The sequence below is a fragment of the Heptranchias perlo genome, chromosome 2 (genome assembly GCF_035084215.1).
Source record: "Heptranchias perlo isolate sHepPer1 chromosome 2, sHepPer1.hap1, whole genome shotgun sequence".
Taxonomy (NCBI): domain Eukaryota; kingdom Metazoa; phylum Chordata; class Chondrichthyes; order Hexanchiformes; family Hexanchidae; genus Heptranchias; species Heptranchias perlo.
In genome coordinates this window covers 44,805,349-44,827,130 of record NC_090326.1, presented here as the reverse complement: position 1 = coordinate 44,827,130, position 21,782 = coordinate 44,805,349, and the positions used below count along the sequence as shown (strand labels likewise).

The 21,782-nt window shown below is 52.8% G+C and overlaps 1 protein-coding gene across 2 annotated transcripts in view; it reads right to left on the bottom strand.

Moving 5' to 3' along the window:
* ulk4 (unc-51 like kinase 4) overlaps positions 1-21,782 on the bottom strand; it is a 548,729-nt gene that overhangs the window by 30,154 nt on the left and 496,793 nt on the right. The gene's annotated exons all lie outside the window — the stretch shown is intronic.

Here is a 21,782-nt window from a genome sequence, read left to right as displayed (position 1 = left end):
CTTCATAAAATACCCTTCACTTTTAGCACTACATCTGCGGAAGAGATCCAGCTCAATAACAGTTTATTTTGGTAAAGTTACTTTTTTCCCAGTTTTTTGCCCCCTTCCCGAGTGGCATTTGACCATTGGTACTCACCTGAGTGGCCATTCTTCATGCGTGGGCCTCGAAAGTGAGTGCTGACAGGTTATTTGACCATGGAATGTATCACAAATGAGCCCATTGTGTCATCACAAGTCATCCACACTGGCACACTTTCCAGCAGGAACTATTGGATAGCAATCAGGAACTGAAACCTGATTAATTTTCCCCTGCATAGTTCAGGGAACTGAGGCCAGTTGTAGCACTCCTATTGTCATCTCATCTGGGATCAGCTAGTGCAGTACAGCTCAGAAATTAATCAAGGAACCTTCGGATCTGTGTGACTCAGTTGCATGTTTCCTTTATCAAGTGAGTCATCAAGAGAAACCAAGTTGATATGATGATGGAATGGGCAAATGGTGGCAAATGGGAATCAATGTCAGTATTTGTAAGATGGTACATTTTGATAAAAGTAACAATTATACTTTGAGTAGGGGAAAGTTGGGTGACGTGGAAGAGCAGAGGGAATTGGGGGTTCACGTTCGCAAGACTTTAAAAGACCTCAAATGGGTATGTCCGTAAAAAGGTAGTAGAATACTGGGTTTTATGACAAGAGGCATAGAATATAAAAGTCAAGATGGAGCGGTGAATCAATGTAAAACCTTAGTAAAACCACAGTTGGAGCACTGTGTGCAGTTTTGGGCTCCACACTATAGGAAGGATGTTGAGGCAATGTAGAAGGTACAGCAGGGATTCATTATAATGTTGCCTGATAAGAGGAAAATACAAATGCAAGGAAAGATTTGAAAATGTGAGGCTGTTTTTGTTAGAACAGATGAGATAGGGGGTAATTTGATAGAGGTATTTAAAATTATGGAATGATGGGACAGAATCGATAGAAACAGACTGCATCCAGTGGTTGAGGGGTCTAGAACAAGGGGACATAGAGGTAAGATTAAATGTAAGAAATTTAGGATAGAGAGCAGGAGGAATGTTTCTACACAGAGGGTTGTGAGGCTGTGGAATGCATTACCAGAGTTAGTGATTGAAGCAGAGACCATGTCAATATTCAACAATAGGTTAGATAGTGGTTGAAGGAAAGACAAATAAAGAGATATGAGAACAGAACGGGCACATGAGATTAGAACTACTGATCATGTGGGGGATTAACACCAACACAGACTGGTCAGACCGAACAGCCTGTTCCTGTGTTGTAATTTCTAGGTAAAGCTGTAACCAATACACATGGTTTTTGATGCGAAATAAGAAATGTCTTAGGGAAGTGACATTGACTGGAGTGAGAGGTTGTCTCACTGTTGTTAACACTCTCAAATATAAAGGAGTGTTCAAATGCCATCGAAGATCCATGTTTGTGGGTCTCGCGAGTTGCTGTTAGATTCCCGGCCTCCTGTACTGTGCCGCTAAAAAGTCAGAGCCAGTTCTGTGTGTCTGCGAACTTTGAAAAATGCTGTTTTCTATTTTGGCCTCCTGTGGAGCCACAGGCTGCGGCATCAGAAAACAGCATTATAGCAGCGTAAAGTAAAGGGGGTATCAGTGAGACTGAGACTGATATTTGTATGGTCGTATTCTGACACTAGCTGGAGGTTTCATTTAATTTGTAAACAATGCCAGTGCTCCTATAATGATCTATTTAATGCTTAGTCTGGGAATAAAACAGCTGATATCAGTTTGCAGTCACATTATGGCGTGTGTTATCATGATTAGTAGAAAAGCAATTGTGAGTTTAAGGCAGTTTCAGCCAGCTGTGATTTGATGAGGAAAACAGCAAAAATACAAAACAAAAAAATCAAAGGGGTAGGAAAGGGGGCAGTGCTTTCAACATATATAATATAATGGAAAAAAAAAGTCATTAAATAAAAACATTCTACCCATCTATATAAACTTACCATTTCAGGTACTGCTGAATACGTGGGAAACAATTTGAAAAATAAGAGCATCTTGTCATGCAGAACCATCTTGGTCAGGTGCTTATTCTTATCACTGCGAGAAAAATCCCACCAACATACAAATGATTCATTCAAAGTGGGAACTCTATGATCTAAATGTTAAGGTCAGCTTGGAGTACAGCCATGCTTGTTTTTAACTGTCAGAGTGAGGCAATAATGTCTAGTAAAGCACGAAAGTAAGTATTCATTATTCACCGCATACCACACTGCTGTCTGAACTCATAATGATTTGTCATAGGCATGTTTTTAAAGAGGAGCGATGATAGCTATCCTGCATGCAGTTCAAACCTGATTAAATGCCAGGCAGTGTGTTTAGATCCACTGAATCTATAGTTGCTTTTATATTGAGTTTAGTGGGGAGCTAGGGCAGCACCCCCCAAAAAAACAATATAAAAGGAGCTTATGTCCATTGCAGAAGTGTGTCCCATCCTGTGAGGCAGGAGTTGGTCAGCAGGGTAAGTGCTGGGCTCAGTGGCTGCAGTCAGAGTCTGCATGGTACTATGTCTCTTGAAATCATCATGTTAAGGCAATAGTCATTTTTTAATTGATCTCAAAATTCTGGGATAATGGAGAATGTCCTGATCACCAATATGTGTAAAGGTTTTATAAAGAACCTTGCGCTGAGTAACTGTTTCCATCAGCCTCAGTATTTACACTTAACATTGGATAGGAAACTTGCCAGATGTTGTGTGCAGGGTGTTGAGAAAATCTTGAGAGCAAGCTCTGATAAACCGGTAGGCTTTTTACTAATTTGAACCTGTGTCCCCTTGCCCTACTCTTGCAGTTTAATTTTAAGTAATTTTCTGGATTTATCTTCTTCATACAGTTTTTAATCATATATACTTCTAAGAGATCATCTCTCAGGTGTCTCCCTTCAATAAAGACTGCCCTTGACATCAAGGCAGCATTTGACCGAGTGTGGCACCAAGGAGCCCTAGTAAAATTGAAGTCAATGGGAATCAGGGGGAAAACTCTCCAGTGGCTGGAGTCATACCTAGCACAAAGGAAGATGGTAGTAGTTGTTGGAGGCCAATCATCTCAGCCTCAGGACACTGCTGCAGGAGTTCCACAGGGCAATGTCCTAGGCCCAACCATCATCAGCTGCTTCATCAATGACCTTCCCTCCATCATAAGGTCAGAAATGGGGACGTTCGCTGATGATTGCATAGTGTTCCATTCCATTCGCAACCCCTCAGATAATGAAGCAGTCCGTGCCTGCATGCAGCAAGACCGGACAACATCCAGGCTTGAGCTGATAACTGGCAAGTAACATTTGCGCCAGACAAGTGCCAGGCGATGACCATCTCCAACAAGAGAGTCTAACCACCTCCCGTTGACATTCAACAGCATCACCATCACCGAATCCCCCACCATCAACATCCTGTGGGTCACCATTGACCAGAGACTTAACTGGACCAGCCATATAAATACTGTGGCTACAAGAGCAGGTCAGAGGCTGGGTATTCTGCGGCGAGTGACTCACCTCCTGACTCCCCAAAGCCTTTCCACCATCTACAAGGCACAAGTCAGGAGTGTGATGGAATACTCTCCACTTGCCTGGATGAGTGCAGCTCCAACAATACTCAAGAAGCTTGACACCATTCAGGACAAAGCATCCCGCTTGATTGGCACCCCATTCACTCACTTCACCACCGGCGCACTGTGGCTGCAGTGTGCACCATCCACAGGATGCACTGCAGCAACTCGCCAAGGCTTCTTTGACAGCACCTCCCAAACCCATGACCTCTACCACCCAGAAGGACAAGGGCAGCAGGCACATGGGAACAACACCACCTGCACGTTCCCCTCCAAGTCACACACCATCCCGACTTGGAAATATTTTGCCGTTCCTTCATCGTCACTGGGTCAAAATCCTGGAACTCCCTACCTAATAGCACTGTGGGAGAACCGTCACCACACAGACTGCAGCAGTTCAAGAAGGCGGCTGACCACCACCTTCTCAAGGGCAATTAGGGATGGGCAATGAATGCTGGCCTAGCCAGCGATGCTCACATCCCATGAATGAATAAAAAAAATAAAAACAGGAACAACAACTTTAATAACCTTAATAACGCCTTTAATGTAGAAAAATGTCCCAAGCTGCTTCACAGAAGTGAAAAGAAGGAGATATTAGGATAGGTGACCAAAAGTTTGGTCAAAGAGATGGGTTTTAAGGAGAAGCAGAGGGGTTCAGGCAGAGAATTTCAGAGCCTGGGGCTTAGGAAACTGAAGGCATGGCCACCAGAGGGGCAAATGGAGACAGGAATGTATAAAAGGCCAGACTCAGAGGAATGGAGATTTCAGTGGGGGTGGGGACCAGAGAAGATTACAGGGACAGGGAGGGATGAGGCCATGAATGGATTTAAACCCGAGGATGAGAATTTTTAATTTGAGGCGTTGGTGAATCGAGAGGCAATGTAGGTGATGGGTGAGCAAAACTTGGTGCGGGTTTATGGATGAGCTCAAGTTTATGGAGGCTGGGAGATGGGAGGCCGGCCGGGATAGCGTTCGAGTCTGGAGGTGATAAAAACATGGATGAGGGTTTCAGCAGCAGATGTGCTAAGGCAGGGGTGGAGATGGGTGATGTTGTGGAGGTGGATTGATAAAACAGAAGGCCCACCACCATCTTCTCAGAGCACGAGGGATGAGCAATAAATGCAGCCTTGCCAGCCCACATCCCAAGAACAAATTTAGAAAGAAACATTAAGGGTTCCAACGCTGATCCCTTCAGCACCCCACAACGTCCTCCCCCCACCTCGAAGTAACACCTCTAACAAGTACCCGTTGTTTATTACTCTTCAGCCGACTTGCTTATTCATAGCCAAGTTTTACCATGAATGCCCACAGCTTAGAGTTTAACTAATAGCCTTCTGTATGGAACTTTGTCAAATGTGTTCTGGAAGTTTAGGTACGACATGTTATAGGGTTTACTATAATCCACTTTGGGTGTCACTTCCTCAAAGAAATCAAAGAAGTTAGTCAGACAGAATCTTCCCTTTCTGAATCCACATTGACTGCTGTTTACTAGATTATCATTGTATAGATAATCTTCAAGTTTATACCTGACAATTGACTATTATTTTACAACAGATTAAAGTACAACATTTGGGTCCATGGTTGCCCATGTCTAGTTTGTTGCCCTTTTTGAATATAAGCACCATATTGGCCTGTTTCTTCAGCTCACAATGACTCCCTCATAATGACTGTTAATGCCTCACAAATCTCCCATATCTCTAACACTCTAGGATAAATACCATCTTCTCCTGAGGATTTATTGTTTTTTTAGCCTTTTTAGCCTGTCTAGGACTCCATCTCATTTATATCAAAATTATTCATTTCACCGAGGATAACTTTGTTTTTGGCAGGGCGTGTTGTTCATTTCTTCCCTTGTGAATACTTACAGGAAATACTCATTCATTATTACCTTATGTTTGTCCTCTTTTTTGAACCTGGTTGCATCATTAATGATTCTTTCTTTTTCCTGCGTGCTCAACATTATGTCTTTATAAGTGTTCCAGCTGTTCTCTACTGAAACATTGTTGAATAACCTGTCTCAATCAAATTGCTAAAATGTTCCCTCATTTCATTAAAATTAACTGGTCTTTGGTATTTCTGGATCCCCGATCACGTTGAACTTAATCATTCTGTGGTCCTTGTCCCACAGGGGTGCCCCCACTTTCATTTTCTGTAGTGTCTAGGTCATTTATGAATACCAGGTCAAGATGAGCACTACTTCCCTGGCTTCTCTAATGCACTGGATCATGAAGCAATCATGTATTACATTCAGCAGCTCTGACTCTAAACTGCTTGGGTTTTCCCAATTTATATTAGGTTGATTGAAGTCAAGCATTAAAATAACTTTCCTGTTTTCACATATCCTTCCTATCTCTTTATAGAGTGAACTATCTTCCTTCTTGTGTTGACCTTGCAGTGTACAGCATACCTCCAGTATTAGTTTAGACTTTCTTGTATTAGAGGTGTCTAACCAGAATAGTTCATTATGTAGCTTTTTACTTTCCACAGGAACAACTTCATTTACCTCCCAGGTATCCCTGACATATATTGCTACACCACCTCCTTCTCTATTCACTCAATCTTTTCTGAACACTCTATACTCCAGAATGTTATATTCATTCCCATTCTTTGGAGTTAGCCATGTTTCTGATACTTTTACTATATGTTTCTGATACCCCTACAACATCGTAGTTCCCTGCTGCCAAAGCCACCTCCTGATCCAGTATCTTATTTCTAAACGCTTCAAGCATTTGTATATATGCATCTTAATATAGATTTTCCTCCTTTCACAACCCTCATTGTTTGTCTTTTGCTGGTTTCCAGTTAATTTATGTGTCTCTGAATTACTGTGTAAATACCCACATGCTGACTATCTTCTATCCTATGTTCAGGCCCATTTGGGATTCTGTTTCTCTCAGCCCTCCCTACCACTTAATTAGTTTAAATGATTCTCAGTTATTGCCTCAATATTACTTGCAAGTTTCTGCCCCTACTTGGTTTAGGTGCAGCTTGTCTTTCCTGTACCTTTTTGTTCAGAAAACTATCCCTAGTTACATATGAACATTACATTGTTGTTTTTACATAATGTTACCAGCCATTCATTTACATCCTCAATGAATTCTGCCTCTTTCCAAAACACTGGAAGTATATTAGCGAACATTATCTTACCTTGCTTATCTTTGAGGTTTGAGACAATGTAAATGATTTTTAAGGCCCCAATATTATAACGCTCCATATCATTTACCTCGACATGGATGACCACAATTGGGTGCCTTTCTGACTCTTTCAGTATCCCTTCTATCCTTTCCTCTATTTGTCTTACTCTAGCTCCAATTGGCATTGTCTTTGCATTACACATGGTTAACAGGATATTACAAAGACAAGGTACTTCAGTCACAAAATTGTTTACAGTTTGAAATTAAGTAAAAATTAACTTGTGGCATAAATTGAAAGGAAGAACCAGTGATGAGCAGCAAGAGACAAGGAAGCCTGTGATTATATCAACTAACAGATTCTAGATCCAGGCAGTATTGCAACACTATCCACCTTCCTGAGCAAACAGACCTCTATGATTGCAGTCTCTCTGTGTCTTGCACACTGCATCTTTATCCAAGCTATCTTCAGTTTCTTTTTCTGTGACCTTGTATCCCTCTGCATTATTGGACAGTGCCTGGAATCTGTTGGTTGATATCATCTCTTTGGCAGCTTTACATGGTTCCTTGCCATTTTTTTGCTGCTCGTCACTGGCTCTTCATTCCAGTTTATGCCATAAGTTGATTTTTAATTAGTTTCAAACTGTAAGCAGCTTTGTGACTGAAGTACCTTGTTTTTGTAATATCCTGTTCATCATTATCATCAGTGGTCTGCCTAAGGCAGGTTCTGGCTCAATTCTCCGCTCTCCAAATCTCTCTTGTCAGTTTTGCAGATAACAAAGTCTTGGTAGTAAGTACCATGAATGGATTTCAGTTGTTGGTAGTTAGCCTGAATACTGCAGCTAAATATCCTGTTAACCATAATAAAATAAAGTAAACACAACTAAGAACATAAGAAATAGAAGCAGGAGTAGGCCATACGGCCCCTCGAGCCTGCTCCACCATTCAGTAAAATCATGGCTGATCTTTGACCTCAACTCCAGTTTCCCGCCCAATCCTCATATCCCTTTATTCTCCTAGAGTCCAAAAATCGATGGATCTCAGCCTTGAATATACTCAACGACTGAGCATTCACACCATTCAGGGATAGAGAATTCCAAAGATTCACAACCCTCTGAATGATGAAACTTCTCCTCACCTCAGTCCTAAATGGCTGACTCCTATTCCTGGGATTATGCCTCCTAGTTCTGGAATCCAGGGGAAACAGCCTCTAAGCATCTACCCTGTTAAGCCCTCTCAGAATCTTATATGTTTCAATGAGATCACATCTTATTCTTCTAATCTCCAGAGAGTATAGACCCATTCAACTCAATCTCTCCTCATAGGACAACTCTCTCATTCCAGGAATCAATATAGTGAACCTTTGTTGCACCGCCTCTAAGGCAAGTATATCCTTCCTTAGGTAAGGAGACCAAAACTGTACACAGTTCTCCAGGTGTGGTCTCACCAAAGCCCTGTACAATTACAGCAAGACTTCCTTACTCTTGCACTCCAACTCCCTAGCAACAGAAAATAGATTTGCCTTCCTTATTGCTTGCTGTACCTGCATGTTTACTTTCTGTGTTTCGTGTATAAGGACACCCAAGTCTCTCTGAACACCAATATTTAATAGTTTTTCATCATTTAAAAAATATTCTGTTTTTCTATTCCTCCTACCAAAGTGAATAACCTCACATTTCCCCACATTATACTCCATCTGCCACCTTCTTGTCCATTCACTTAACCTATCCACGACCCTTTGCAGACTCTTTGTGTCCTCTTCACAGCTTACTTCCACCTAGCTTTGTATCGTCAGCAAACTTGGATACATTACACTTGGTCCCTTCAGCTAAGAAATTAATACAGATTGTAAATAGCTGAGGCCCCAGCACTGATCCTTGTAGCACCCCACTAGTAACAGCCTGCCAACCAGAAAATGACCCATTTATTCCTAATCTCTGTTTTCTGTCCATTAACTGATCCTCTATCCATGCTAATATATTACCCCAACCCCATAAGCCCTTATCTTATGTAACGACCTTTCGTGTGGCACCTTATCGAGTGCCTTTTGAAAATCCAAATATACTACATCCACTGGCTCCCCTTTATCTACCCTGCTAATTACATCCTCAAAAAACTCTTAATAGATTTGTCAAATACGATTTCCCTTTCATAAAACCGTGTTGACTCTGCCTAATAATATTCTGATTTTCTAAGTGCCCCGTTACCACGTCCTTAATAATGGATTCCAGCATTTTCCCGATGACTGATGTCAGGCTAACTGGCCTGTAGTTCCCTATTTTCTCTCTCCCTCCTTTCTTGAATAGCGGTGTTACATTTGCTACCTTCCAATCCATGGGGACAGTCCTAGAATCTAGGGAATTTTGGAAGATCACAACCAAAGCATCCACTATCTCTGCAGCCACCTCTTTTGGAACCATTCGATGTAGGCCATCTGGTCCAGGGGATTTATTGGCTTTTAGTTCCATTAATTTCTCCAGTACTTTCTCTTTACTAATATTAATTACTTTAAGTTCCTCACTCTCATTAGACCCTTGGTTCCCCACTATTTATGGTATTTTTTTGTGTCTTCTACTGTGAAGCCAGATATAAAATATTTGTTTAACGTCTCTGCCATTTCCTTATTCCCCATTATAATTTTTCCTGTCTCAGCCTCTAAGGGACCCACATTTACTTTCGCCACTCTTCCTTTTTACATACTTGTAGAAGCTGTTACAATCTGTTTTTATATTTCTTGCTAGTTTACTCTCATATTCTATTTTCTCCATCTTTATCGATTTTTTGGTCATCCTTTGCTGGTTTCTAAAACTCTCCCAATCCTCAGGCTTACTACTCTTCTTGGCAACATTATAAGCCTCTTCTTTTAATCTAATACTATCCTTAACTGCTTTAGTTAGCCACGGGTGGAACACTTTTCCCATGGAGTTTTTATTTCTCAATTAAGTGCACATGCTGACAAAATACATATTAGGAAAACTACTATCTTCTTACTTAATTCCCAAGAAAAGAGAGACTTCACCAATGAAAGTTCTGGATGAAGTTCATATAGAAGACTGTTGTGTAATTTGCACGGAATTCAAAGTAACAAAATTCTCCCACAATCCAACTAAGTGCAGTCGAGTCCAGATAAATGCAAACCTAATCCGATAAAAAAGTTTGAATTTATCAAAATCCTGTCACAGTATCTGAGAATTCTAGTTCACATTTCATTAGGGAGAAATTCAACCTTGTTTCCACCCATTTTTCAGACGTAAAACAAGAGACAAGCTTACCAAAATCGGACTGGGATCTCCGCCTGTGTCTGTCTTGTGTGCTCGTTTGCCTATCCTGGTGATTCCCCAGTGGCTACAGCAAGAGAGGTGGAAGGCTGCTAATCAAGCACTGAGGACACTTGAGATGGCCAAAGTAGGTGACCGCGAGGAGCCCGCCAGTAGAGGGCCTGGCTACAAACTGCCAGGGCATCAGCCGGGGCAGACTGGCCCAGCTGGCTGTCTGGCGCCAATGAGGGCATTGGTTGAGAGGCTGGTGGGGGAGCAGGCATGTTGCCACCTGAGAGAGGACAGCATTCACCTCTCCCATGGAGTCAATGCCACTCTCATGAGGCTGCGCCTTAGCAATCCCACTGCGCTGCGCAAGAACAGAATGCAGGAGTGATGGGACGCTCTTGAAGCCCCTATCCATGCTCTCATTTGGGCCTGAGGAGATGCTGGACCCCAAAGCCAAGATGGCTGCAATCTGAGAACCCAGCGAAGCTGTCAGACATATCACCAGAGGCTCCATCATTGTGGGCCCCACTGCAGTGTTCATTGAGATGACCACTTGTTCCATAGTTGACTGCACGATCTAGACGCCGTGTGTGAAGACCCCACACAAGTTGGAGCTAGACTCCTCCCTGCTTTCTGACCTCGTACGCAAGCTTGCTGGCAGGCAGACCAGTGCACGTAGAGGTTCCTGATGTACAGCCATCAGTCTTCTTTTGTATGCTGGGCCCTCAAAGTCTACATCCATGCCCTCTGCTGCAGGATTAGAATGTGAGCTCGCTCTCTGGCGAGCTGGTTCCTTTGTCGTACTATCCTCCTGCCATCGCTCTTGCACACTTGTGGAGGCTGAATCTCCCAGTGCAGACCTCTCTATCTGACCCTCTAAACTACAGGGCATGCCAGTCTCTGAGCTGGTGCTTGCTAGGTTAAAGTTGAGTAGCATTTCATCTTCTGGAGGGCTGTCCTCCTCTTCCTTTGTTCCCACTGAGCCCTTTACATGTGCTGTACCTGAAAGGGGAGAGAGGGACAGGGTTAGCTTTTAGTGGCAAGGGTAAGCAGAGACAGATGAGTAGCTGCTTAAAGCAGCAGCACTTTGTCAGGCACAGTGCGCGAGGGTGAGGTTTCACTGAGAAGGGAAAGAGCGAAGATGGCCAAAAACCCCACCTCCAGCCTTGATACGTTGCTGACGTACCCCTTGCCCACAATGTCCATAGCCTCCTTTTCGAGTGGGGCAGCATGTGGATTGACAGTGACCCTCCTCCTATCCTTGCATGCTCCCTTTATGTGCCAAATTGTCCTGCAAGAAAGAAAGCAGTGTGTTAGTGGTAGCCTAGTGAGCTGTTTTAAAGATGTTAGGATAGAATAGTGTGGATGGTGTGTGAAAAATGGCACACGTGTGAGAAAGCGAGGGAAGTAATTTTGAGGAGAGTAGCAGGTGCAGAATGTGGCAGTCACAGTAGAAGAAGATGGAGTGAAGTGTGCTGCAGTAATTGGAGGAGAGTGATGGGAAGTGGGGAGGGAAGGGTTGTGAGTGCTGGGGCTACAGGTGGTGCAGGGTTATGCAGAGAGTAATTAGAGATAGGAGTCTAACCTTAGTATGCCTTGTCAGATCATTAAATTTCTTTCTGCATTGCAGCCAGGTCCTGAGTGCAATGCTTCTTGCGTTGACCCGTTCTGCCACCTCTGCTTACAGGTGCCGGGAAGTTTGCCTGTAGACCCTTCTGCCGCTGCGTGGAAAGAGGACCTCCTTCCTCCTGCTGACCTCCTCCACCAACACCTCCAGAGCAGCATCGGAAAATCGAGAGGGCACTTCCTGCATTACCTCTGACTGCCATTTCAACTGTTCAATTGTAATTCAGATGAATGCAGCCAAAGTGCACCTCCCCTTTAAGAGGTGCTAGCTGCCTTTAAATGGCGTTAGTGACACCAGATTTCCCAGCGCCCATTAGGCGAGCTGCCAATGAACAGCGCAAGTAATGCTGGCAGCTAAACTATTTTAATCAAATGAGGCATGAGACCAATTTGGCTCGTGCCTGTTACACATGTGATTGGAGCAATTGCTCCGCTAATTTCCCGACCAACGATGGGCCTTAACCAATTTCTCCCCCCATATTCCTTGGCAAGACGGTACTGTCCTTATCAGGTTTGAACTGTACCTATTTGAGTTATTCTGCAAGCTCAATATCGCATTTGGCTTTTGTCTCCCTGCTAATGCCCTGTGGGGCTTTGCTAAGATCCTTGCATTACACCTTCAGCCTGAAAAATTAATTCCACATGTTTTTACAGACTACTGATTCTATGATTATTTTAATTAATCTCTTCTCTTATATAGATAGTCAAGATGTCAAAAAAACCCTTCATTATTACCTCAGCTGAGCTAGATTCCAATCCAGCTCCCCGAGGTGAAAGAACAGTCTTCTAACAGTCGGCAAGCTGCAATCTGTAATAAATTAACGTATTTTGTTACACCAGTGGGCTACCAGCCAGTGCCTTGAGAACCTTGGTGTCTCTGATTAAGAGCTCCTGTTTAAAACATCAGAAGACAGTTGCTGTTTGTTCTGTTACTCTCAGACAATTTTCACGTAAAACCAGGGTCTGCTGGGATTGAATTAACTTCAAAGACAGAAGCAGTCATTTTGGATCATTTTTGCAGAATTTTCCGACGATGGGAAAAATGGGGTTGAGCTGGCCCAATGTGCAAGGTAGCCTGTGTCTGCAGCAAAAGAACTGGCCTGGCTCAATTTTCTGATGAGAACCCCTCCCCCTAATTTGAATGGGCTATTGGTGCAGGAAAAGCTTACCCAGAGAATTTGGCCTGAAGCATATTTGTCTGGGGATCATAGAATCCTAGAGCGGCGAGGAAACAGAGGCTGGGAGCAGCGGTACTAAAGGTGAGCCCCGAGGGGGCGAGTGGCGGTACTAAAGGTGAGCCCCGAGGGGGCGAGCGGTGGTACTAAAGGTGAGCCCCGAGGCGGGGAGCGGCGGTGCTAAAGGTGAGCCCCGAGGCGGGGGGCGGCGGTGCTAAAGGTGAGCCCCGAGGGGGCGAGCGGTGGTACTAAAGACGAGCCCCGAGGGGGCGAGCGGTGGTACTAAAGGTGAGCCCCGAGGGGGCGAGCGGTGGTACTAAAGGTGAGCCCCGAGGCGGGGAGCGGCGGTGCTAAAGGTGAGCCCCGAGGCGGGGGGCGGCGGTGCTAAAGGTGAGCCCCGAGGCGGGGAGCGGCGGTACTAAAGGTGAGCCCCGAGGCAGCGAGTGGCGTTACTAAAGGTGAGCCCCGAGGCGGGGAGCGGGGGTACTAAAGGTGAGCCCCGAGGCAGCGAGTGGCGTTACTAAAGGTGAGCCCCGAGGCGGGGAGCGGCGGTGCTAAAGGTGAGACCCGAGGGGGCGAGCGGTGGTACTAAAGGTGAGCCCCGAGGCAGCGAGTGGCGTTACTAAAGGTGAGCCCCGAGGCGGGGAGCGGCGGTGCTAAAGGTGAGCCCCGAGGCGGGGAGTGGTGGTACTAAAGGTGAGCCCCGAGGCGGCGAGTGGCGTTACTAAAGGTGAGCCCCGAGGCGGGGAGTGGTGGTACTAAAGGTGAGCCCCGAGGCGGCGAGTGGTGGTACTAAAGGTGAGCCCCGAGGCGGGGAGCGGAGGTACTAAAGGTGAGCCCCGAGGCGGGGAGCGGAGGTACTAAAGGTGAGCCCCAAGGCGGGGAGTGGCGGTACTAAAGGTGAACCCGAGGCGGCGAGCAGAGGTACTAAAGGTGAGCCCCAAGGCGGGGAGTGGCGGTACTAAAGGTGAGCCCCGAGGCGGCGAGCAGAGGTACTAAAGGTGAGACCCGAGGGGGCGAGCAGAGGTACTAAAGGTGAGCCCCGAGGCAGCGAGTGGCGGTACTAAAGGTGAGCCCCGAGGGGGGAACGGCGGTACTAAAGGTGAGCCCCGAGGCGGGGAGCGGGGGTACTAAAGGTGAGCCCCGAGGCGGGGAGCGGGGGTACTAAAGGTGAGCCCCGAGGCGGCGAGCAGAGGTACTAAAGGTGAGACCCGAGGGGGCGAGCAGAGGTACTAAAGGTGAGCCCCGAGGCAGCGAGTGGCGGTACTAAAGGTGAGCCCCGAGGGGGGAACGGCGGTACTAAAGGTGAGCCCCGAGGCGGGGAGCGGGGGTACTAAAGGTGAGCCCCGAGGCGGGGAGCGGGGGTACTAAAGGTGAGCCCCGAGGCGGGGAGCGGGGGTACTAAAGGTGAGCCCCGAGGCGGGGAGCGGGGGTACTAAAGGTGAGCCCCGAGGCGGGGAGCGGGGGTACTAAAGGTGAGCCCCGAGGCGGGGAGCGGGGGTACTAAAGGTGAGCCCTGAGGCGGGGAGCGGGGGTACTAAAGGTGAGCCCCGAGGCGGGGAGCGGGGGTACTAAAGGTGAGCCCCGAGGCGGGGAGCGGGGGTACTAAAGGTGAGCCCTGAGGCGGGGAGCGGGGGTACTAAAGGTGAGCCCCGAGGCGGGGAGCGGGGGTACTAAAGGTGAGCCCCGAGGCGGGGAGTGGTGGTACTAAAGGTGAGCCCCGAGGGGGTGAGCGGGGGTACTAAAGGTGAGCCGCGAGGCGGGGAGTGGTGGTACTAAAGGTGAGCCCCGAGGGGGGGAGCGGCGGTACTAAAGGTGAGCCCCGAGGGGGCGAGAGGCGTTACTAAAGATGAGCCCCGAGGGGGTGAGCGGGGGTACTAAAGGTGAGCCCCGAGGCGGGGAGTGGTGGTACTAAAGGTGAGCCCCGAGGGGGTGAGCGGGGGTACGAAAGGTGAGCCCCGAGGCGGGGAGTGGTGGTACTAAAGGTGAGCCCCGAGGCGGGGAGCGGAGGTACTAAAGGTGAGCCCCGAGGGGGTGAGCGGGGGTACTAAAGGTGAGCCCCGAGGCGGGGAGTGGAGGTACTAAAGGTGAGCCCCGAGGGGGTGAGCGGGGGTACGAAAGGTGAGCCCCGAGGCGGGGAGCGGAGGTACTAAAGGTGAGCCCCGAGGCGGTGAGCGGGGGTACGAAAGGTGAGCCCCGAGGCGGGGAGTGGTGGTACTAAAGGTGAGCCCCGAGGCGGGGAGTGGTGGTACTAAAGGTGAGCCCCGAGGCGGGGAGTGGTGGTACTAAAGGTGAGCCCCGAGGCGGGGAGCGGCGGTACTAAAGGTGAGCCCCGAGGGGGTGAGCGGGGGTACTAAAGGTGAGCCCCGAGGCGGGGAGTGGCGGTACTAAAAGTGAGCCCCGAGGGGGCGAAAGGCGTTACTAAAGGTGAGCCCCGAGGGGGCGAGAGGCGGTACTAAAGGTGAGCCCCGAGGCGGCGAGTGGTGGTACTAAAGGTGAGCCCCGAGGCGGGGAGTGGTGGTACTAAAGGTGAGCCCCGAGGCGGGGAGCGGCGGTACTAAAGGTGAGCCCCGAGGGGGCGAGAGGCGGTACTAAAGGTGAGCCCCGAGGCGGGGAGTGGTGGTACTAAAGGTGAGCCCCGATGCGGGGAGCGGCGGTACTAAAGGTGAGCCCCGAGGGGGCGAGAGGCGGTACTAAAGGTGAGCCCCGAGGCGGGGAGCGGCGGTACTAAAGGTGAGCCCCGAGGGGGGGAGCGGCGGTACTAAAGGTGAGCCCCGAGGCGGGGAGCGGTGGTACTAAAGGTGAGCCCCGAGGGGGCGAGCGGAGGTACTAAAGGTGAGCCCCGAGGCAGCGAGTGGCGGTACTAAAGGTTAGCCCTGAGGCAGCGAGTGGCGGTACTAAAGGTTAGCCCTGAGGCGGCGAGTGGTGGTACTAAAGGTGAGCCCCGAGGGGGGATTGGCCGTACCAAAGGTGAGCCCCGAGGCGGGGAGTGGTGGTACTAAAGGTGAGCCCCGAGGCGGGGAGTGGTGGTACTAAAGGTGAGCCCCGAGGCGGGGAGTGGTGGTACTAAAGGTAAGCCCCGAGGCGGGGAGTGGTGGTACTAAAGGTGAGCCCCGAGGCGGGGAGTGGTGGTACTAAAGGTGAGCCCCGAGGCGGGGAGTGGTGGTACTAAAGGTGAGCCCCGAGGCGGGGAGTGGTGGTACTAAAGGTGAGCCCCGAGGCGGGGAGCGGCGGTACTAAAGGTGAGCCCCGAGGGGGCGAGAGGCGGTACTAAAGGTGAGCCCCGAGGCGGGGAGTGGTGGTACTAAAGGTGAGCCCCGATGCGGGGAGCGGCGGTACTAAAGGTGAGCCCCGAGGGGGCGAGAGGCGGTACTAAAGGTGAGCCCCGAGGCGGGGAGCGGCGGTACTAAAGGTGAGCCCCGAGGGGGGGAGCGGCGGTACTAAAGGTGAGCCCCGAGGCGGGGAGCGGTGGTACTAAAGGTGAGCCCCGAGGGGGCGAGCGGAGGTACTAAAGGTGAGCCCCGAGGCAGCGAGTGGCGGTACTAAAGGTTAGCCCTGAGGCAGCGAGTGGCGGTACTAAAGGTTAGCCCTGAGGCGGCGAGTGGTGGTACTAAAGGTGAGCCCCGAGGGGGGATTGGCCGTACTAAAGGTGAGCCCCGAGGCGGGGAGTGGTGGTACTAAAGGTGAGCCCCGAGGCGGGGAGTGGTGGTACTAAAGGTGAGCCCCGAGGCGGGGAGTGGTGGTACTAAAGGTAAGCCCCGAGGCGGGGAGTGGTGGTACTAAAGGTGAGCCCCGAGGCGGGGAGTAGTGGTACTAAAGGTGAGCCCCGAGGCGGGGAGTGGTGGTACTAAAGGTGAGCCCCGAGGCGGGGAGCGGCGGTACTAAAGGTGAGCCCCGAGGGGGTGAGCGGGGGTACTAAAGGTGAGCCCCGAGGCGGGGAGTGGCGGTACTAAAAGTGAGCCCCGAGGGGGCGAGAGGCGTTACTAAAGGTGAGCCCCGAGGGGGCGAGAGGCGGTACTAAAGGTGAGCCCCGAGGGGGCGAGAGGCGGTACTAAAGGTGAGCCCCGAGGCGGGGAGTGGTGGTACTAAAGGTGAGCCCCGAGGCGGGGAGTGGTGGTACTAAAGGTGAGCCCCGAGGCGGGGAGCGGCGGTACTAAAGGTGAGCCCCGAGGGGGCGAGAGGCGGTACTAAAGGTGAGCCCCGAGGCGGGGAGTGGTGGTACTAAAGGTGAGCCCCGAGGCGGGGAGCGGCGGTACTAAAGGTGAGCCCCGAGGGGGCGAGAGGCGGTACTAAAGGTGAGCCCCGAGGCGGGGAGCGGCGGTACTAAAGGTGAGCCCCGAGGGGGGGAGCGGCGGTACTAAAGGTGAGCCCCGAGGCGGGGAGCGGTGGTACTAAAGGTGAGCCCCGAGGGGGCGAGCGGAGGTACTAAAGGTGAGCCCCGAGGCGGGGAGCGGGGGTACTAAAGGTGAGCCCCGAGGCGGGGAGCGGGGGTACTAAAGGTGAGCCCTGAGGCGGGGAGCGGGGGTACTAAAGGTGAGCCCCGAGGCGGGGAGCGGGGGTACTAAAGGTGAGCCCCGAGGCGGGGAGCGGGGGTACTAAAGGTGAGCCCTGAGGCGGGGAGCGGGGGTACTAAAGGTGAGCCCCGAGGCGGGGAGCGGGGGTACTAAAGGTGAGCCCCGAGGCGGGGAGTGGTGGTACTAAAGGTGAGCCCCGAGGGGGTGAGCGGGGGTACTAAAGGTGAGCCGCGAGGCGGGGAGTGGTGGTACTAAAGGTGAGCCCCGAGGGGGGGAGCGGCGGTACTAAAGGTGAGCCCCGAGGGGGCGAGAGGCGTTACTAAAGATGAGCCCCGAGGGGGTGAGCGGGGGTACTAAAGGTGAGCCCCGAGGCGGGGAGTGGTGGTACTAAAGGTGAGCCCCGAGGGGGTGAGCGGGGGTACGAAAGGTGAGCCCCGAGGCGGGGAGTGGTGGTACTAAAGGTGAGCCCCGAGGCGGGGAGCGGAGGTACTAAAGGTGAGCCCCGAGGGGGTGAGCGGGGGTACTAAAGGTGAGCCCCGAGGCGGGGAGTGGAGGTACTAAAGGTGAGCCCCGAGGGGGTGAGCGGGGGTACGAAAGGTGAGCCCCGAGGCGGGGAGCGGAGGTACTAAAGGTGAGCCCCGAGGCGGTGAGCGGGGGTACGAAAGGTGAGCCCCGAGGCGGGGAGTGGTGGTACTAAAGGTGAGCCCCGAGGCGGGGAGTGGTGGTACTAAAGGTGAGCCCCGAGGCGGGGAGTGGTGGTACTAAAGGTGAGCCCCGAGGCGGGGAGCGGCGGTACTAAAGGTGAGCCCCGAGGGGGTGAGCGGGGGTACTAAAGGTGAGCCCCGAGGCGGGGAGTGGCGGTACTAAAAGTGAGCCCCGAGGGGGCGAAAGGCGTTACTAAAGGTGAGCCCCGAGGGGGCGAGAGGCGGTACTAAAGGTGAGCCCCGAGGCGGCGAGTGGTGGTACTAAAGGTGAGCCCCGAGGCGGGGAGTGGTGGTACTAAAGGTGAGCCCCGAGGCGGGGAGCGGCGGTACTAAAGGTGAGCCCCGAGGGGGCGAGAGGCGGTACTAAAGGTGAGCCCCGAGGCGGGGAGTGGTGGTACTAAAGGTGAGCCCCGATGCGGGGAGCGGCGGTACTAAAGGTGAGCCCCGAGGGGGCGAGAGGCGGTACTAAAGGTGAGCCCCGAGGCGGGGAGCGGCGGTACTAAAGGTGAGCCCCGAGGGGGGGAGCGGCGGTACTAAAGGTGAGCCCCGAGGCGGGGAGCGGTGGTACTAAAGGTGAGCCCCGAGGGGGCGAGCGGAGGTACTAAAGGTGAGCCCCGAGGCAGCGAGTGGCGGTACTAAAGGTTAGCCCTGAGGCAGCGAGTGGCGGTACTAAAGGTTAGCCCTGAGGCGGCGAGTGGTGGTACTAAAGGTGAGCCCCGAGGGGGGATTGGCCGTACCAAAGGTGAGCCCCGAGGCGGGGAGTGGTGGTACTAAAGGTGAGCCCCGAGGCGGGGAGTGGTGGTACTAAAGGTGAGCCCCGAGGCGGGGAGTGGTGGTACTAAAGGTAAGCCCCGAGGCGGGGAGTGGTGGTACTAAAGGTGAGCCCCGAGGCGGGGAGTGGTGGTACTAAAGGTGAGCCCCGAGGCGGGGAGTGGTGGTACTAAAGGTGAGCCCCGAGGCGGGGAGTGGTGGTACTAAAGGTGAGCCCCGAGGCGGGGAGCGGCGGTACTAAAGGTGAGCCCCGAGGGGGCGAGAGGCGGTACTAAAGGTGAGCCCCGAGGCGGGGAGTGGTGGTACTAAAGGTGAGCCCCGATGCGGGGAGCGGCGGTACTAAAGGTGAGCCCCGAGGGGGCGAGAGGCGGTACTAAAGGTGAGCCCCGAGGCGGGGAGCGGCGGTACTAAAGGTGAGCCCCGAGGGGGGGAGCGGCGGTACTAAAGGTGAGCCCCGAGGCGGGGAGCGGTGGTACTAAAGGTGAGCCCCGAGGGGGCGAGCGGAGGTACTAAAGGTGAGCCCCGAGGCAGCGAGTGGCGGTACTAAAGGTTAGCCCTGAGGCAGCGAGTGGCGGTACTAAAGGTTAGCCCTGAGGCGGCGAGTGGTGGTACTAAAGGTGAGCCCCGAGGGGGGATTGGCCGTACTAAAGGTGAGCCCCGAGGCGGGGAGTGGTGGTACTAAAGGTGAGCCCCGAGGCGGGGAGTGGTGGTACTAAAGGTGAGCCCCGAGGCGGGGAGTGGTGGTACTAAAGGTAAGCCCCGAGGCGGGGAGTGGTGGTACTAAAGGTGAGCCCCGAGGCGGGGAGTGGTGGTACTAAAGGTGAGCCCCGAGGCGGGGAGTGGTGGTACTAAAGGTGAGCCCCGAGGCGGGGAGCGGCGGTACTAAAGGTGAGCCCCGAGGGGGTGAGCGGGGGTACTAAAGGTGAGCCCCGAGGCGGGGAGTGGCGGTACTAAAAGTGAGCCCCGAGGGGGCGAGAGGCGTTACTAAAGGTGAGCCCCGAGGGGGCGAGAGGCGGTACTAAAGGTGAGCCCCGAGGGGGCGAGAGGCGGTACTAAAGGTGAGCCCCGAGGCGGGGAGTGGTGGTACTAAAGGTGAGCCCCGAGGCGGGGAGTGGTGGTACTAAAGGTGAGCCCCGAGGCGGGGAGCGGCGGTACTAAAGGTGAGCCCCGAGGGGGCGAGAGGCGGTACTAAAGGTGAGCCCCGAGGCGGGGAGTGGTGGTACTAAAGGTGAGCCCCGAGGCGGGGAGCGGCGGTACTAAAGGTGAGCCCCGAGGGGGCGAGAGGCGGTACTAAAGGTGAGCCCCGAGGCGGGGAGCGGCGGTACTAAAGGTGAGCCCCGAGGGGGGGAGCGGCGGTACTAAAGGTGAGCCCCGAGGCGGGGAGCGGTGGTACTAAAGGTGAGCCCCGAGGGGGCGAGCGGAGGTACTAAAGGTGAGCCCCGAGGCAGCGAGTGGCGGTACTAAAGGTTAGCCCTGAGGCAGCGAGTGGCGGTACTAAAGGTTAGCCCTGAGGCGGGGAGTGGTGGTACTAAAGGTGAGCCCCGAGGGGGGATTGGCCGTACTAAAGGTGAGCCCCGAGGGGGTGAGCGGTGGTACTAAAGGTGAGCCCCGAGGCGGGGAGCGGCGGTACTAAAGGTGAGCCCCGAGGCGGGGAGTGGTGGTACTAAAGGTGAGCCCCGAGGCGGGGAGCGTCGGTACTAAAGGTGAGCCCTGAGGCGGCGAGTGGTGGTACTAAAGGTGAGCCCCGAGGCGGCGATGGGCCGTACTAAAGGTGAGCCCCGAGGGGGCGATGGGCCGTACTAAAGGTGAGCCCCGAGGGGGGGAGCGGCGGTACTAAAGGTGAGCCCCGAGGTGGGGAGCGGCGGTACTAAAGGTGAGCCCCGAGGCGGGGAGCGGCGGTACTAAAGGTGAGCCCCGAGGTGGGGAGCGGCGGTACTAAAGGTGAGCCCCGAGGCGGGGAGCGGCGGTACTAAAGGTGAGCCCCGAGGTGGGGAGCGGCGGTACTAAAGGTGAGCCCCGAGGGGGGATTGGCCGTACTAAAGGTGAGCCCCGAGGCGGGGAGCGGCGGTACTAAAGGTGAGCCCCGAGGCGGGGAGCGGCGGTACTAAAGGTGAGCCCCGAGGCGGGGAGCGGCGGTACTAAAGGTGAGCCCCGAGGCGGTACTAAAGGTGAGCCTCGAGGCGGGGAGTGGCGGTACTAAAGGTGAGCCCCGAGGCGGGGAGCAGCGGTACTAAAGGTGAGCCCCGAGGCGGGGAGCAGCGGTACTAAAGGTGAGCCCCGAGGCAGCGAGCAGAGGTACTAAAGGTGAGCCCCGAGGGGGCGAGCAGTGGTACTAAAGGTGAGCCCCGAGGGGGCGAGCGGAGGTACTAAAGGTGAGCCTCGAGTGGGCGAGCGGAGGTACTAAAGGTGAGCCCCGAGGGGGCGAGCGGAGGTACTAAAGGTGAGCCCCGAGGGGAAGAGCGGAGGTACTAAAGGTGAGCCCCGAGGGGGCGAGCGGAGGTACTAAAGGTGAGCCCCGAGGGGGGGAGTGGCGGTACTAAAGGTGAGCCCCGAGGGGGCGAGCGGAGGTACTAAAGGTGAGCCCCGAGGGGGCGAGGGGCGGTACTACAGGTGAACCCCGAGGGGGGGAGCGGAGGTACTAAAGGTGAGCCCCGAGGGGGCGAGCGGAGGTACTAAAGGTGAGCCCCGAGGGGGGGAGTGGCGGTACTAAAGTTGAGCCCCGAGGGGGTGAGCGGGGGTACTAAAGGTGAGCCCCGAGGGGGGGAGCGGAGGTACTAAAGGTGAGCCCCGAGGGGGTGAGCGGGGGTACTGAAGGTGAGCCCCGAGGTGGGGAGTGGCGGTACTAAAGGTGAGCCCCGAGGGGGCGAGGGGCGGTACTACAGGTGAACCCCGAGGGGGGGAGCGGAGGTACTAAAGGTGAGCCCCGAGGGGGGGAGTGGTGGTACTAAAGGTGAGCCCCGAGGGGGGGAGTGGCGGTACTAAAGGTGAGCCCCGAGGGGGCGAGCAGTGGTAC